Raw genomic sequence first — 16,933 nt, 5'->3', positions numbered from 1 at the left:
GTAACTATATTATATAGACAGCTTGGAACTATAGCTGACCACAGGAAGAGCTCAGTATCAGTAAAGATAATCAATTTGCCCCAACATTTTCTACCAGATTATTGCATAAGTATGAAGATAAACCCTCAGCCTGTAAATGATATGAAACCAATCTGTGTTCCAAAGTTCTCATGAGAACAGATTTGATCACGGCAACATGATGTACAGACAGTTACATCTTGGTTCTGGTCTGTCACAGAGTCAACCTGTATGTTCCGAGGCAGAACCCCTCCAGTTTCTAGAATACTACTAATATTGTAAAGGAGAAAAAGGGAAGGTGGATTATTAAATTATTAGGTAAAGGTAAAGGGACCCCTGACCATTAGGTCCAGTCGTGACCGACTCTGGGGTTGCGCGCTCATCTCGCATTATTGGCCGAGGGAGCCGGCGTATAGCTTCCAGGTCATGTGGCCAGCATGACAAAGCCGCTTCTGGCAAACCAGAGCAGCACACGGAAACGCCGTTTAACTTCCCGCTGTAGCGGTTCCTATTTATCTACTTGCACTTTGACGTGCTTTCGAACTGCTAGGTTGGCAGGAGCTGGGACCAAGCAACGGGAGCTCACCCCGTCACAGGGATTCGAACCGCCGACCTTCTGACCAGCAAGCCCTAGGCTCAGTGGTTTAACCACAGCGCCACCTGGGTCCCATATTAAATTCTTAGAGGGTAGTTATTATATATACACAAGCTATTACTTCCAATATCTTAGGGTTAAAATCTTTTCCTATGGCACTAAGCCCCAAGACCTTCTTCTGCATATATTGTGTTTAAAATTGGGAAGCTTGGATTTAAAAGATAACATGCAGCCTTAAATATGTAATATGGGAGACTATACAGTGGTGACCTCTGGCTTCTTCCCAAAACATGCCTAAATGTGCCAAAGGGGTGCTATGTTCCTCACTGCCAGAGGGGCCGAGAATAAATGCTGACCACCAATCCTGGCTCAGTCTGTAGAGCCTGACTCTTAATCTCAGGGCCGTGGGTTCGAGCCCCACTTTGGTTGAAAGATTCCTGCATTGCAGGGGGTGGATTATCCTTGTGGTCCCTCTGAGCTCTACAATCCTATGGTGCTAAAGGAAGAGTTAAGAGGCTTAGCCCTACCACGAACTCCATAGCGGCAGCAGCACCCCTTCTGCTATGCTTTCGTTGGGACTCCTACGCGGTGGACATACTATCAAAGGCTCATTGGCATGGATAGCCAAATCCATCGCTACCAACAACGCTCTTTGGAAAACAGGACAGTGGATGGGAAAGGCTTCCTTAGAGGGCCGTATGGTAAATATGGTGCAGATTTTACAGATAGTCAGAATTGGCCCTTGGATGCACATCTGATTAAACCTGTGGGGCCTGATTCAGCCAAGTGAAAGGAAAGTGGAAGGCTGCTTTTGTGGGGGAAGGGATTGGGAGGGAGACAAAGAGCCCTACCCTCTTCTTCTTCTGCAATGGGAATAACCAACAAAAAGAGAGCAAAACACACCGAGTGAATTTTTCACAGCCCCCAAGTTGTTGTTGTTGAGTTTATTTATTGAATTATTTAAGCATGCAAAATAGGGGATGGATGTAAGGGTTGATGGGTCCAAGGAGGCATGATGGAAGCAACAGTACTTGTTCTTCAAGTGTCTCTGCCACATTTATATATGAGGAAGCTAGAATCTAGCAGCAATCCAACAGGAAAATAAAGTTTGCCACAATGGTCTGCATTGCTGACACATATCTAAAGAAGCAGGGAATTAAGTCGGTGGTTTTTATTCACACAATGTTCCCAATTGCGCCTCAGCTGTGTCATATCTATGGGAAACGGCCAAGAATAGACCCACATCCCATGCCATTCTGGCCTCCTTCGGGAGAAAGTGTGCTGTATAAATTCAACAAATAAAATAATTAGGAGTGCTCTGGCTTGCGAACGTACTTTGGAAACCGAAGGTCCGACACGGCTTCTGATTGAGTGAAGGAAGCTCCTGCAGCCAATCAGAAGCCCCCCTTGCCCCCCTTCTAGAACTCACTGCTCTCAACAAACTCTCATCTGCCCTCCACCCCAACATTCAAACTCGCTTTCAAAGCCTGAAAGACCTATACAGCTGTTCTCTTTCTACAACTCTTTCTACTATGACAGAGTTTTCCAAAGGTGAGAACCTGGAAACCCATAGGACAGGGGTGGCCAACTCCCAAGAAACTGCAATCTACACACATAGTTAAAAACAGGTAGGGATCTACCCCATATTTGGGGGTTCAGGTTGTTGAGCTTTTTTAGGGAGGAAAGCCCGTTTTGTAGGGGTTCCCTTCCAACTCTACCATACTGTGCTATGATTCTATCAAGCAGCTAAAGGAGGGGGCAGGGGAGCAAGATGTCCAACAAGGGGAGGCACAACCACACACCCCAACAGCCCCCTCTGGCCTGGCCCACGGTGGCCTCATCCCAGCACACTTTGCCCCCTCCCCCCGATTTTATTTTTCTTAATTCATCTGCCTGACAACCCAGCAGCCTGGCCCCAAAGTACCACTTTGCAAGCAAGCCTTATATTGCCCTACAAGAGGGATGCATGTCAGACGATGGTGAGAGTCTTGTCAGGATACTTGCCGATCACAGTCATGAATAGGGACTGTGAAGGTAGGAGGAGCTCTGAGGCCCAGAGGAGAGGAGTGGCATATAAATATTGTTATTGTTATTGTTATTAGTGTCACCTGTCACTAGTACATGGCGGCTTGGCTCACTGGCTTGACTTGTCCACAGCTGTTGACAGCTTGGCAGGTCCTCAGCTGTGGTCCCCAGATGATATTTTCTCTTGTGAATAACTGGATGGTTACTTCCTCTGTTTTTATTTTCCTTTCTGTCTCCCAGCTCCTCAGAGAGGAAGGCCACAGCGGCTGCTGTTGCGCCAAAGAATAGAGGAACCGGCGCTGGAAATCGTGGTATGTTAATTCCGCGGGGAATCCATTCCCCACATGTGCCAAATAGGGCTGGGGGCGGGGAGCAGGCCCATCTCACCCCAGCCCCTTGCCCAGAAGAAAATTATTGGGCTAGACTGGGGCTAGCATGGCTGTGAGCCAGGCACCTGCTCATGTTTCTGTTTTCTTTGCAGTGAGGGAGCCTTTCCCCAATGTCTACTTTGTTCTGGCGAAATCCCTGGAGAGACGTGGATGCCTGTCAGATGATGGTGAGAGTCTGTTAAGATACTGGACCATCAAAAATGACGAACAGGAACTGTGAAGGTAAGAGGAGCTCCAAGGCCGTCATTGGTGCATGTGGCTTGGCTCCCTGGTTTGCCTTGAGCTGTTGATAGCTTGGCAGGTCCTCAGCTGTGGTCCCCAGGTGATATTTTCTGTTGTGAATAACTGGATGGTTACTTCCTCTGCTTTTGTCTTCCTTTCTGTCTAACAGGTCCTCTGACAGGAAGGCCCCAGCGGATGCTGTGGCGCAGGGCCATTGAAAAACCTTCGCTGGAAGTCGTGGTATGTTAATTCCATAGGGAATCCACTCTCCACATGTGCCGGGAGGTTGTGGCACCAACCTGAGTGAAACGGGGCTGGGGTGAGGGTGGGGGAGCAGGCGTGGCTTGCTCCAACTCCTCGCCCCTCTCCTTCCAAGCCAGGGGTCAGGCTGTCATGTGCCCAGGCAGGAGCAGCAATCATTGGCAGCCAGTGGAGACGTGGGCATAGGCAGCATGGCAGGGGTGCTTGTTCTGTCTCCCTCCTTCCCTGGGTCAGCTGGCCAGGCTCCCTTGCCAGCACTCAAGCTGTCCCTGCTGTAGTTTTGGGGCTGGCCCCCCAGGGGCCCTATGTCCCCACCGCAGGAGGGCCCTGCCTCCGTTGACCCACTTTTCCCTGCTCTGCTTCTGGGTTGCTCTGTGCCACGCAATGCTTCCCCACTGCCCCTTCTCCATAATACGGGCATGGCTCCTTTCCGGCCCTGTCTGGCAAAGAAGAAGCAGCCAAAGTTTCCCCAAATTCAAAGAACATCTCAAGTTATTACAGTGAGGGAAACTTTGGCTGCTGCTTCTGAGCTATGCCAGCTGGGAAGGAGCCAAATTGCTCATACGGAGGGGGCGGCCAGGTTGGGGATACTTATAAGATCAGGTAGGAGGAAATGCTCCCTTCCCAGGTCCCCCACCCTCCTGCCCCAGACTGGGGCTAGCGTGGCTGGGAGCCAGGCGCCTGCTGATGTCTCTGTTTTCTTTGCAACGAGGGAACGACTCAGCCTGGGAACCGCCGCATCCTGGGAGGGACTAGAGCCCAGACAAGGGCCTCTCGCCTCAGAGGTACGGGGACAGGGGGGAGGGGGGCCTTAGCGAGCACACCAGAAAGGCATGCAGGATCAGGCCAAGGGCTCACATGCTCCAGCCTCCTCTTCTCCCAGGGGCCACCCAGATGCCACTGGGAAAGCAGCAAACAGGATCTGAGCCCGAGAAGCAGTGCCCAGTGTCCCGTTCTCCCCTGCTTCAATGATCCCTTCTTTCTTGCAGGATCTCCTGTCTGCACCACTCTGGCTGCTGCCCAAGCCTCCCCCAAAAGAGCAGGTAAGAGGACGGGGAAATTTGCCTGGGGGGGGGGGGAGAACACCCTACGAGTTGAGCGTACGTGTTCATGCTCTCAGTGAATTTCTGAGAAAAGGCAGATACTGATAAGGCGGGTTTGGGACCTTTGGGGCCTTCCTACAGGGCTTGCTTGACTACAACTCCCATTGTTCTTGACCACTGTCCTTCCCCCCTTCTTCTTTTTAAATAAAAAAAAACAGCTTGAGGAGTCCCCAGTGATGCCGGTTGGTGGAAGGAAGAGGCATGGGGTGACGGTGCAAAGTCAACATGTTTGGCACAGCAGCAGCCACCAAAGTTCCCTCAATTTGAAGAACATCTCGAGTTATTTCAGTGAGGGAGGAAACTTTGGATGCTGCTTCTGATCTAGGCCAGCTGGGATGGAGCCAAGATGCTCGTATGGAGGGGGAGGCCAGGTTGGGGAAACTTATAAGATCAGGTAGGAAGACATGCCCATTCTCAGGTCCCCCACCCTCCTGCCCAAGACTGGGGCTAGCGTGGCTGGAAGCCAGGCACCTGCTGATGTCTCTGTTTCCTTTGCAGCGAGGGAACGACTCAGCCTGGGAGCCGCCGCATCCTGGGAGGGACTGGAGCCCAGACAAGGGCTTCTCGCCTCAGAGGTAATGGGACGGGGGGAGGAGGGGGTCCTTAGGAAACACGTAAGAAGGGCCTGCAGGATCAGGCCATTGGCCCATCTGGTCCAGCCTCCTCTTTACCCAGGGTCCTCCCAGTTGCCTGTGAGAATGCTGCAAGCAGGATTCGAGCCCAAGAGCCCTCTGCCCACCTGGGACTTCCTGTAATGGCTATTCTGAAGCATTTCCATCAGGACTAGTAGCCTTTGACCAACCCTCTCCTCCATTAAGTCACCTCATTCTCTTTTAAAGCCATGCAGTTGGAGATGCTCTTTTGGCCCCTCTCATGGCCTGTGGCAGCCCATTCACATGTCCCTCAAAGCAGCGCTGAGTTCTCTCCTCCTTCAAAGTTATCTTCTTTCTTCCAGGATCTCCTGTCTGCACCGCTGTGGCTGCTGCCTAAGCCTCCCATAAAAAGAACAGGAACGTCTGCCAGGAGGATACCAAGTCCTTCTTCCTCCACAGGGCCTCGCTTCAAGAAAATGGTCTCCATCACCAGCACCCAAGCTGATGGACAGAGAGTGAGACTCCATCTTCCGTTGCGTTCCAGTCTGGCCTTTCTGGATTGTAAAGTCCTTCCAAGTCGCTGGAGGAAACCATTCTGCTCAGTGCCTTGCATGTCTCCTGGGATGCCACGCATGCTGTCTGAATGTGCCAGTCCCTGACAGGAGGAGGAGGGCATCTCTGGCACAGGTTAAAGCTCAATAAAGAAATTGGTTGCTTTCGATATGCCAATGATTAAATAATATACCGTGATAAAAGATTGTTAAAAATTTCCTTCATTCTCTGCTTTTTCTGGCTGCTTCTGGGAGCTCTGCTTAAGAAGGCTGGTTCTCATCAGCCCTTTCTCCTTGGAGTCCTTGAAGCTGCAGGTGAAGTCACTCCCCCTTCTCCCCCTTCAGGCTGCTGTGCAGTAGGTGAAGCGGATTCCTTTCCCATGACACTATCCCCCTCCCCAAGGTGCACCTCCACCTGCCAGGTGGGTGCCGCCTTTCGGGGAGTACGACGGTGGAAGTGTTGGACCAACTGGACGTTGGGGGAGCATGGACATGCAAGGCCTCTTCCCCTGAGGATTTTCCATTAGGTCTATGTCCATAAAAAAGGCCATAGCCCCCCACTTCCTATCATCCTCTTCCTTGGTGATCACACGTAGCCAAGTAAGATTATCTTTCGTGAACACGATCTTAATAGTGAGTCCATAATGGACGGTGGAAGCCAATTCTGGGTCCACATGTCCTCCCACAGTTTCCTGGTGGGAGTCGTTCACGGTGAGGATTTGCCAAACGTGCCTTCCTCTTAGCTCATTTCTCTCTTTCGTCCTGATTTCGAGCGTCTTCAATGTCCATGACACCAGCGGTAAAGGCTGTTCTCCAATTGGAGCACTCGCAAGCCAGCTTGTTCCCATTGTTTATACTACATTTCTTTTAGATTTGCATTGAGAGAGTCTTTAAACCTGTTTCGTTGACCATCAGCATTACATTATTAAGTTGTTTGGGAAGACGATAATCAGGTATAGCCCAGGTCTGTAGAGCAGCTTCCCAGGTAGTTGGAGAGGGTGGTGTGAGGCATCTGGGCCTTAGCAGTAGAAGCCAAGCCTTAGCTCCGTGGCCCTCCTAAACCGAGGGAATTCTGTTCCCGGGCAGCTGGCAGAGCCCCTCTTCTCTTGTCATGGAATGGGCACATGCCCCAGGCGATGGTGACTGGACTATTGATCCTAAGCTGAATAGCAGACCTGCCCAGCTTCAGGTGCCCCCTTCTAGAACCCACCGCTCTCGACCGACTCTCAACTGCCTCTCCCACCAACATTCAAACTCCCCTTCCAAGCCTCCGTCAATCTTCTGTCTCCACCAGAATTCCACTCTCTCTCTTTCCCCCTCCCTCCCTGCCTGACATTCCATTGGGAATTCTAACATCATCACTTCAATTACCCAATTACACATTTTTTAAAAAAAATATAGATTTAGGGGGGGAATACCCACTAAACCCTGAAAATTGATAAATGGTAGGATTTGGGGTTTTGGGGGTTTTTGAAAGGAGAAATACAAATTGCAAGGGCAGTTAAGAAAGAATTCAAGGGCCCGGAGAGACTAACTGGAAATGCAAGAGAAGTCCTTCCCCTGCAGTGTGAACAGAGAGGGGGGGATCTGGAAGGGGGCTGGGATAAGTGGGTGCTTAGTTGGCAGGAAAAGAGAGGCTTTGAGCAGGGGTGCCGAGAAGGAGGAGGAAAGTCTGGAATCTACCTTATTATTATTATTATTATTACCACCGCTCGGCAGAGAGAGGGGAGGCACCCAACCTTTGGAGCAATATTTATGCATCCTGCTCTGTCAAATCATCCTATTAGAAGCACAGAAGCTTCCCGTTCCTGCTTCCTAGGAAATTGGGGGAAGTGAGCTGCAGGTCCTTCTCCATGTTCTAAAAAGCAGGTGTCTTTCCCCAAAGAATTCTGGGAGTTGTAGTTTGTCAGGGCTTCTGGGAATTGTATGTCTTTGAGAGGGAAGCTACAATGCCCAGGATCATTTGTGGGACGTCATGTGCTTTAAATGCTTATTGGATGCACTTTAAATTATAGGATCATAGAATTGTAGAGTTGGGAGGGTTCCCGAGGCTCATCTAGTCCAACCCCCTGCAATGCAGGAATCACAGATAAAGCATTCATGGCAGGTGGCTTAAAAAACCTCCAAGTGTTGGAATTTCCTTTCTTGTAACTTAAATCCATGGCTTCAGGTCCCGCGGGTCTCTGGAGCAGAAGAAAGCAATCTTCCTCCCTCCTCTTGAGATATTGGCCGGCCTGCATGGCGTGGCTCTCATATCCATGTCCTGAGAGACAGAGAGGAAAACCTTTCTCTCTCCCCTTTCTTCACCCCATGCAGAATTGCAAGGGGTCAGTGCATCTGGCTGGTAAGAAGATGGTCAGAGTTTGGAGCCCAGCTAGGGCTGGCAGTGGGCAGGATCCTGGCATTGCGTGGGATGGACTAGAATCACTAGATGACCCTTGGGATCCCTTCCAACTCTACCATGCTATGATTCTATCAGGCAGCTAAAGGAATGTGCAGGGGAGCAATATGCAGAACCAGGGGAGGAATAACCACACATGTCAACAGCACCCTCTTGCCTGACCCATGGTGGCCTCATCCCAGCACATTTTGAACCCCTGATTTTATTTTTCTTAATTCATCTGCCTGACAACCCAGCAGCCTGGCCCCTGTTTGCCAGCTGATGTCACGAAGTGCCACTTTGCAAGCAAGCCTTATATTGCCCTGCAAGAGGGATGCCTGTCAGATGATGGTGAGAGTTTTGTGTTAACCCATCACAAATCATGGTTGGTAACTGCGAAGGTAAGAGGAGCTCCGCGACCAAGGGGAGATGAGCGGCATATACATAAAGAAATAATAATAATAATAACAACAACAACAACAACAATAACAATAATGATAATAATTCATAGGAACAGTAGCTGTAAAATCTATATAGGGAAAAATTATTATGCATTTGCGGGGGACACCCCTAAACCCTAGAGATTAATGAATGGTAGATTTGGAGTATTGAAGGGCAGATTGGAAGTCAGGGGGAAAGTGCAGGCTCAGATTTCTTTCCAAGCCAAGGCCTCACCTGGGAGAGAGACAGAAACATGCCCAAAGGGGTGGTGGCCCATCGGAGAGTCTGGGAGAGACATAAGCCAGGGTCTCTGAGTTTAGACTTTGGGATTCCCTGGCATTTCCCATCTGTAACCTCTTCCTCTGTTTGCATTTTCCTTTCTGTCTCCCAGCTCCTGAAAGGCTGTTGTGCCGTCGGGCGCAGATGTCCAAAGATTGTCATCTTGAAGTTGTGGTATGTTTCTTCCATGGGGAATTCATTCTCCACATGTGCCGGGAGGTCGTGGGACCAACCTGTGCAAAACGGGGCTGGGCTGGGCTGGGAGCAGACATGTGTCTCCCCCAGCCCCTTACCCCCTGCTTCCAGGGCAGTTGTGTGCCCCGGCAGGAGCATTGAGAGATAGCAGCCAGTGGTGACGTGGGCATGGGCACCTCGGCAGGGGTGCTTGATCTGCCTCCCTCCTTCCCTGGATCAGCTTGCCAGACACCCTTGCTAGGGCTCAGGCTGTCCCCACAGAAGTTTGGGGCTTCCCCCGGGGGGCCCTATGTGTCCACCGCAGGAGCGCACTGGTTGCAGCCTGGCTGCTATGTGCCACGCAGGAGAAGGAGAAGTGGGGCTGGGGGGAGGCTGCAGAGTGAGGAAGGGAGGGAGCTGGGAAGGAAGACAGGTGGGTGGGGGGAGAAATATTGAGGCTGATGTTCTCCAGAAGAGAATTATTAGGGGCAGCCCACAGGACCCCTGTCCCCCTAGAGAGTAGAATGTCCTTCTTCCTTCGCAGGGCCGTGGTTTGGGAGGCTCTGCTCCGGCGGCCGAGCAGCAGCCCAGCGGTGCCAGGGGGAACCTCACAGTGCGCAGGTATGCTGGGACCTTGTGTGGCAGGGGAAGTTTTCCCAATCATCCTGCCTGCATACTGGGTACCACATGGCAGAGGGGGCCCAAGCATTGCAGACAAACAAGGGGGAGGGGTGCCAAATTGTAGGGTCGTACGGCAGCGCTGTAGTTAGGGGGTGGTGAGGTGGGCCCCCGCCAGGGGCGCAGGTGAGGGGCACGCACACAAAATCAGCGAAAATCATGTCCATAAAAATATCAATTATTGCCTCATAACAAAGGGTTTTAAATGGAGGGTGAACTGAATGGGTGGAGGGTTGGAGGAGAGGCAGCAAGAAGAGCAAATTTGTCAGTGGCTAGGGGGTGCAATCTGGACAGTTCTGCCAGGGGCGCAAGATCACCCAGCTATGGCTCTGCGTACAGGGTACCGTTGACATTTGAGAGCCCAAAGTTGGCCCTTGGTTGGGCACAGATCCAGATTAAAACCTGTGGAGGCCCCTAGACAGTCAAAATATCACTGGGCTCCTCACAAACGATCTGATATATTTTTTATTTTAGCAACCGACAATATCCAATTTTAATACGCAAAACAAACAGTATTGATTCTGATCCGTTGTTTCCTGGCCCATAGGCCGGTGCCTGCTCTGTCCGTTGGGTAATCTGGATCTGGTTGGGAATGCTTCTGTGGAGATGAATCCTATGATTCTCCATCCACCCCCCAGGGTCCTTCCTTCCTTCAGACTAAGGCAGACATTGTGTTTGGAACTGGATCTGGGGGAGAAGTGGCCCTCCTTGCCTTCTTAGCCCATCTTTCCCCCTAATTTCTCAGTTACCATAATGGCCCTTAGAAGAAAAGAGATAGATGTTCTTATCTATATATTTATCTGGAACTCCTCCAACCAATCATACTAACTGAGCTTCTTTCTTCCTTAGGCGAGAGGCCGGCCAGAACAAGGGGGGAAAGGCTCCCACTTCCGGTAAGTGGAAATGCCAATTGAGTGCCCCATATTATAGGAATGCTTCCTTCCCGTGTCCCCCCCACCACAACCTCATGTGCCATGTTTCTGTTTTATTTGCAGTGCGGGAGCCTTTCCCCATAGTATACTTCGTTCTGGCGGAATCCCTGGAGAGACGTGGCGAACATCAGGTACTGGGGCAGAGGGAACGAAGGGTCCTTGTGAAACATGTTTCGGGAGTCCTAGGAACACTCTCCCCACCTGAGGCTTCCAGGAAGTGCTTTTCAGAAGCATTCCTCCCTCCAACTGGGTTATCTTGCATAACCCTCTGCACCATGCAATTTTCTTACCCTCATTGAAAGCCCCCTCATCCAAGATGCTCTTGTGGGGCATCTGGTTGTCCTTGGCTTCCACTACAGGATTGCCAGGAGAGAGAAGCCTTTCAATCTTTGGTGTGGCTAAGATAGCTGAATGTGTCCCCATTCCTCATATGATGTCCTTCTTCCTCCACAGGGCCACGCCTCCAGGGATGAGGCTCCAGATCTCGCTCCCGGGATGAAGAAGCAGAAAACATCCCGGCGGCTCCCGGCTGCGATCCCTCGCAGTGCTGCCCCACTGCCCATTCTCCGTACAGGCATGGCTCCTTCCCGGCCCGGTTTGGCGCAGAAGCAGCAGCCAAAGTTTCCTCCCATTAAAACATCATCTGAAGTTATTTCAGAGAGGGAGGAAACTTTGACTGCTGCTTCTGTGCTAGGCCGGCTGGAAGATGCCCGTACGGAGGCCAAGTTGGCAGCAATAATAAGATCAGGTAGGAGGACATGCCCTTCCCTTGTCCCCCACCCTCCTGCCCCAGACTGGGACTAGCTTGGCTGGGAGCTAGGCACCGGCTGATGTCTTTGTTTCCTTTGCAGCGAGGGGAAAATTCAGCCGGGGAGCCGCCGCATTCCGGGAGGGACTGGAGCCCAGACAACGGCCTCTCGCCTGTGAGGTACGGGGACAGGGGGGAGGAGGGGGGGCTTAGGGAACACACCAGAAGGGCATGCAGGATCAGGCCAAGGGCTCACCTGGTCCAGCCTCCTCTTCTCCCAGGGGCCACCCAGATGCCACTGGGAAAGCAGCAAACAGGATCTGAGCCCAAGAAGCAGTGCCTAGCGTCCCGTTCTCCCCTGCTTCAATGATCCCTTCTTTCTTGCAGGATTTCCCGTCGGCACCGCTGTGGCTGCTGCCCAAGCCTCCCCCAAGGAGAGCTGGTAAGAGGAAGGGGAATTTTGCCTGGGGAGGGGAGAACACCCTACGAGTTGAGCGTACGTGTTCATGCTCTCAATGCATTTCTGAGAAAGGCGGGTTTGGGACCTTTGGGGCCTTCCTACAGGGCTTGCTTGACTACAACTCCCATTGTTCTTGACCACTCTCCTTCCCCCCTTCTTCTTTTTAAATAAAAAAACAGACTGAGGAGTCCCAGTGATGCTGGTTGGCGGAGGAAGAGGCAAAGATTAATTTCAGAGCCTTTGGATCTCAGCTGAAGATTCCAGATTCTGATGTTTCAGCTGCTGAAGCATTTGAAAGCTGAGATGTGATAAATAGAAGAAAAAACATTTGCCTGCTCATCCTTTGGACATATTGGTTAATATTCTTCTTGTTGTAAAGTCAAGATAAGATGAATCTTCTGCCTCAGAGAAATATTCCGGTTTTGAGGATATTCTGAACGACCCGGCACAGAGTGAAGTAATGGGAAGTCCTCATCGTTTGGTTGAACACAAACTTGGTGTATTATGTGCACATAGTCCTTCCTTCTCATGAAAAGGTTTCTTACCTGTGTCCCTGTGGCTTCAAGTAAACCATATTAAACAGTAGTTGTACACACAATCTCTCACCTACCTTGATGAAAAAAAGGTGCATTAAATGCTTAAATATATTCCCTTTGTTCTGTGTTTACTGTCAGTAAATATGTCTTGTAATTGGGTTTTTTTTTAAAAAAGTAGGGAAATATCTCTATTCAGGGCAATTTCTGCCTCATGTCTGCCACTGTAGAACTGTAGACATTAAAAAGTCTATAGAAAAGGGACATTTTAGATGGAACGTTCTTGTTTTTTGCCATATATAACCCAGGTACTTGCTGTTTAATCTTTCTTTCCTTGTTCTTGCTGACTTGACATGCCATCTTTTGAATACAATGTGTAAGATTTTCCTATAAATGCAACCAAACCAAACAAAAACCCGAGCTCCCCACTGGGGCAACACAAGCTTTGAAGGGTTCAGGCTGTCGCAATTTGGGAAATGAGCTTGTGGCATTAGAGGGAGAGACCAGCTCATCAGCACACAGCCTCTAAGACTGTCCCCGGAGTGAGAAAACCTCCCAAATTAAATCCAAATAAGGGGAGAGATTTCAAAGAATCATTGGAACAACTTTTGAAAGGAGTCTGGGAGTGAAATAAGGGAGTCCCCTCTAGACCTGGTCAGAACCACGTGGGGAAAATTGGACTGGAAAGAACCGGGTACAACAAAACCTTTAGTCTCAGAGTATATGGGCATAGAAGGGATCAAAGAATTGTAGAGCTGGAAGGGACCACAAGGATCATCTAGTCCAACCCTCTGCAAGGCACGAGCCCCACGTTGGGCAAAAGATTCCTGCAGTGCAGGGGGTTGGACTAGATGACCTCCCGTGTCCCTTCGAACTCTACAATTCTTTGATTCTAATACAAATGGTGTGAACGGCATACATCTGCGGGGCTGTGATGACCCACTAAGTTGCATCCTGCAGGGATAGAGGGCCCCACCCTGAAGAGATACTGCTTCCCATCACTCATTTAGAACTTGAAAGTTTTGACAACCAGGAGCAGGAAGAAAGTAAGGAAAAATCTGTTCCATGATCTGTTGACTTCTTGCTGCTCTGCATGGGCACCAGGGCACACCAACAATCAGCAACGGTTGGGCATCTTCTTCACATATATTTTCCAAATACATTCTAGGTGGTTAGTTCTGCCCCACTGAAGCCAGCTTGCACTTTTCCCTATTATTGTGACTCACAATTGCTACCTTCACATACTAAAAGCATTTCTATGACCAAAGGAGCAATCCTATAGCCAGCGTGGTGTAGTGGTTAAGAGAGGGGGACTCGGAATCTGGAGAACTGGGTTCGCTTCCCCGCTCCTCCACATGCAGCTGCTGGGTGACCTTGGGCCAGTCACACTTCTCTGAAGCCTCTCGGCCTCACTCACCTCACAGAGTGTTTGTTGTGGGGGAGGGAGGGAAAGGAGATTATGAGCTGCTTTGAGACTCCTTAAGGGGAGTGAAAGGTGGGATATCAGGTCATAAATGCTTCTTCTGCTCCTTGTATAGCAAGATCCACTGTAATGAGCACTGGACACACTGTATCTCTAGCTTGAGCTAGGAGGTTCTTGGAGCAGCCGGACTACACAGGCTTAACTCCCTTATCCTCAGCTCAGCAGGAGAGAATCTGGAGTATCTCCCTCAGCCTGACTTAGCCAGAACCTAGATAGCTGAGCTGAGTTTGGCTGGTCTTAAACTGGCATAAGCCCTGAAACAGGGTGGGATTTTGGCAGGATCCTAGGCCTATTCACATGACCCAACAACTCAGTGACACTCAAGCACGATAACTCAAGCAGTGTAACTCAAGCAATGGGGGTGATAGATGTGATCCTCTCCCCCCTTTATGTGTTTGTTTTTTAGCACAAGAAATTATACTTCTATGCTGGTTTTCATTTGCATGAATCTCATACTGTCTTACATACAATAAATAACAATGACGTAATAGAACATCACAAAAGCATCAGCAAGCAGACAACATAAATCTTGTGGACAGGATTAGTCTCCATGTGGATGAGCCTCAATGCTGGGAGAACGGCGGAGTTTTGTTTCACTTTCAGAACATCTCTGCTTATCACTATATTCCAAGCAGAGTTCTTTGTTTAAAAACAAACTCTTAGTCGGTTTTTCCAATAAATCGACCCCTCGCGGGAACAACAAAATCTGGCTGTTAAGAAGATGCTTGGGGCTTGGAGCCCAGCCAGGGGTGGTTGTGGGCAGGAGCCTGGCATTGCCGGGGTTGGATGAGATGACCCATGACATCCCTTCCAATTGTACCATCAAGCAGCCAAAGGAACGGGCGGAGGAAGCAAAATGCAGAACCAGGGGAGGCACAACCACACACCCCAACAGCCCCCTCTGGCCCGACTCACGGGGGCCTCGTCCCAGCACACTTTGACCTCCTGATTTTATTTTTCTTAATTCAGCTGCCTGACAACCCAGCAGCCTGGCCCCTGTTTGCCAACTGATGTCACGAAGTGCTGCTTTGCAAGCAAACTAGCAATAAGTGTTCCGTACTAGTAGCGTAGGATTAAGCACACTTAGATGGAATTAAGCCCTATAGAAATAAATAGGACTCCTTTTCTAAGTAACTATATTATATAGACAGCTTGGAATTATAGCTGACAACAGGAAGAGCTCAGTATCAGTAAAGATAATCAATTTGCCCCAACATTTTCTACCAGATTATTGCATAAGTATGAAGATAAACCCTCAGCCTGTAAATGATATGAAACCAATCTGGGTTGCAAAGTTCTCATGAGAACAGATTTGATCAGGGCAACATGATGTACAGACAGTTACATCTTGGTTCTGGTCTGTCACAGAGTCAACCTGTATGTTCTGAGGCAGAACCCCTCCAGTTTCTAGAATACTACTAATATTGTAAAGGAGAAAAAGGGAAGGTGGATTATTAAATTATTAGGTAAAGGTAAAGGGACCCCTGACCATTAGGTCCAGTCGTGACCGACTCTGGGGTTGCGCGCTCATCTCGCATTATTGGCCGAGGGAGCCGGCGTATAGCTTCCAGGTCATGTGGCCAGCATGACAAAGCCGCTTCTGGCAAACCAGAGCAGCACACGGAAACGCCGTTTACCTTCCCGCTGTAGCGGTTCCTATTTATCTACTTGCACTTTGACGTGCTTTCGAACTGCTAGGTTGGCAGGAGCTGGGACCAAGCAACGGGAGCTCACCCCGTCCCAGGGATTCGAACCGCCGACCTTCTGACCAGCAAGCCCTAGGCTCTGTGGTTTAACCACAGCGCCACCTGGGTCCCATATTAAATTATTAGAGGGTAGTTATTATATATACATAAGCTATTACTTTCAATATCTTAGGGTTAAAATCTTTTCCTATGGCACTAAGCCCCAAGACCTTCTTCTGCATATATTGTGTTTAAAATTGGGAAGCTTGGATTTAAAAGATAACATGCAGCCTTAAATATGTAATATGGGAGACTATACAGTGGTGACCTCTGGCTTCTTCCCAAAACATGCCTAAATGTGCCAAAGGGGTGCTATGTTCCTCACTGCCAGAGGGGCCGAGAATAAATGCTGACCACCAATCCTGGCTCAGTCTGTAGAGCCTGACTCTTAATCTCAGGGCCGTGGGTTCGAGCCCCACTTTGGTTGAAAGATTCCTGCATTGCAGGGGGTGGATTATCCTTGTGGTCCCTCTGAGCTCTACAATCCTATGGTGCTAAAGGAAGAGTTAAGAGGCTTAGCCCTACCACGAACTCCATAGCGGCAGCAGCACCCCTTCTGCTATGCTTTCGTTGGGACTCCTACGCGGTGGACATACTATCAAAGGCTCATTGGCATGGATAGCCAAATCCATCGCTACCAACAACGCTCTTTGGAAAACAGGACAGTGGATGGGAAAGGCTTCCTTAGAGGGCCGTATGGTAAATATGGTGCAGATTTTACAGATAGTCAGAATTGGCCCTTGGATGCACATCTGATTAAACCTGTGGGGCCTGATTCAGCCAAGTGAAAGGAAAGTGGAAGGCTGCTTTTGTGGGGGAAGGGATTGGGAGGGAGACAAAGAGCCCTACCCTCTTCTTCTTCTGCAATGGGAATAACCAACAAAAAGAGAGCAAAACACACCGAGTGAATTTTTCACAGCCCCCAAGTTGTTGTTGTTGAGTTTATTTATTGAATTATTTAAGCATGCAAAATAGGGGATGGATGTAAGGGTTGATGGGTCCAAGGAGGCATGATGGAAGCAACAGTACTTGTTCTTCAAGTGTCTCTGCCACATTTATATATGAGGAAGCTAGAATCTAGCAGCAATCCAACAGGAAAATAAAGTTTGCCACAATGGTCTGCATTGCTGACACATATCTAAAGAAGCAGGGAATTAAGTCGGTGGTTTTTATTCACACAATGTTCCCAATTGCGCCTCAGCTGTGTCATATCTATGGGAAACGGCCAAGAATAGACCCACATCCCATGCCATTCTGGCCTCCTTCGGGAGAAAGAGTGCTGTATAAATTCAACAAATAAAATAATTAGGAGTGCTCTGGCTT

The sequence above is a fragment of the Zootoca vivipara genome, chromosome 12 (genome assembly GCF_965207765.1).
Source record: "Zootoca vivipara chromosome 12, rZooViv2.hap1.1, whole genome shotgun sequence".
NCBI lineage: Eukaryota > Metazoa > Chordata > Lepidosauria > Squamata > Lacertidae > Zootoca > Zootoca vivipara.
The sequence above is the reverse complement of the archived record's forward strand: the minus strand, read 5'-3'. Positions refer to the sequence as shown.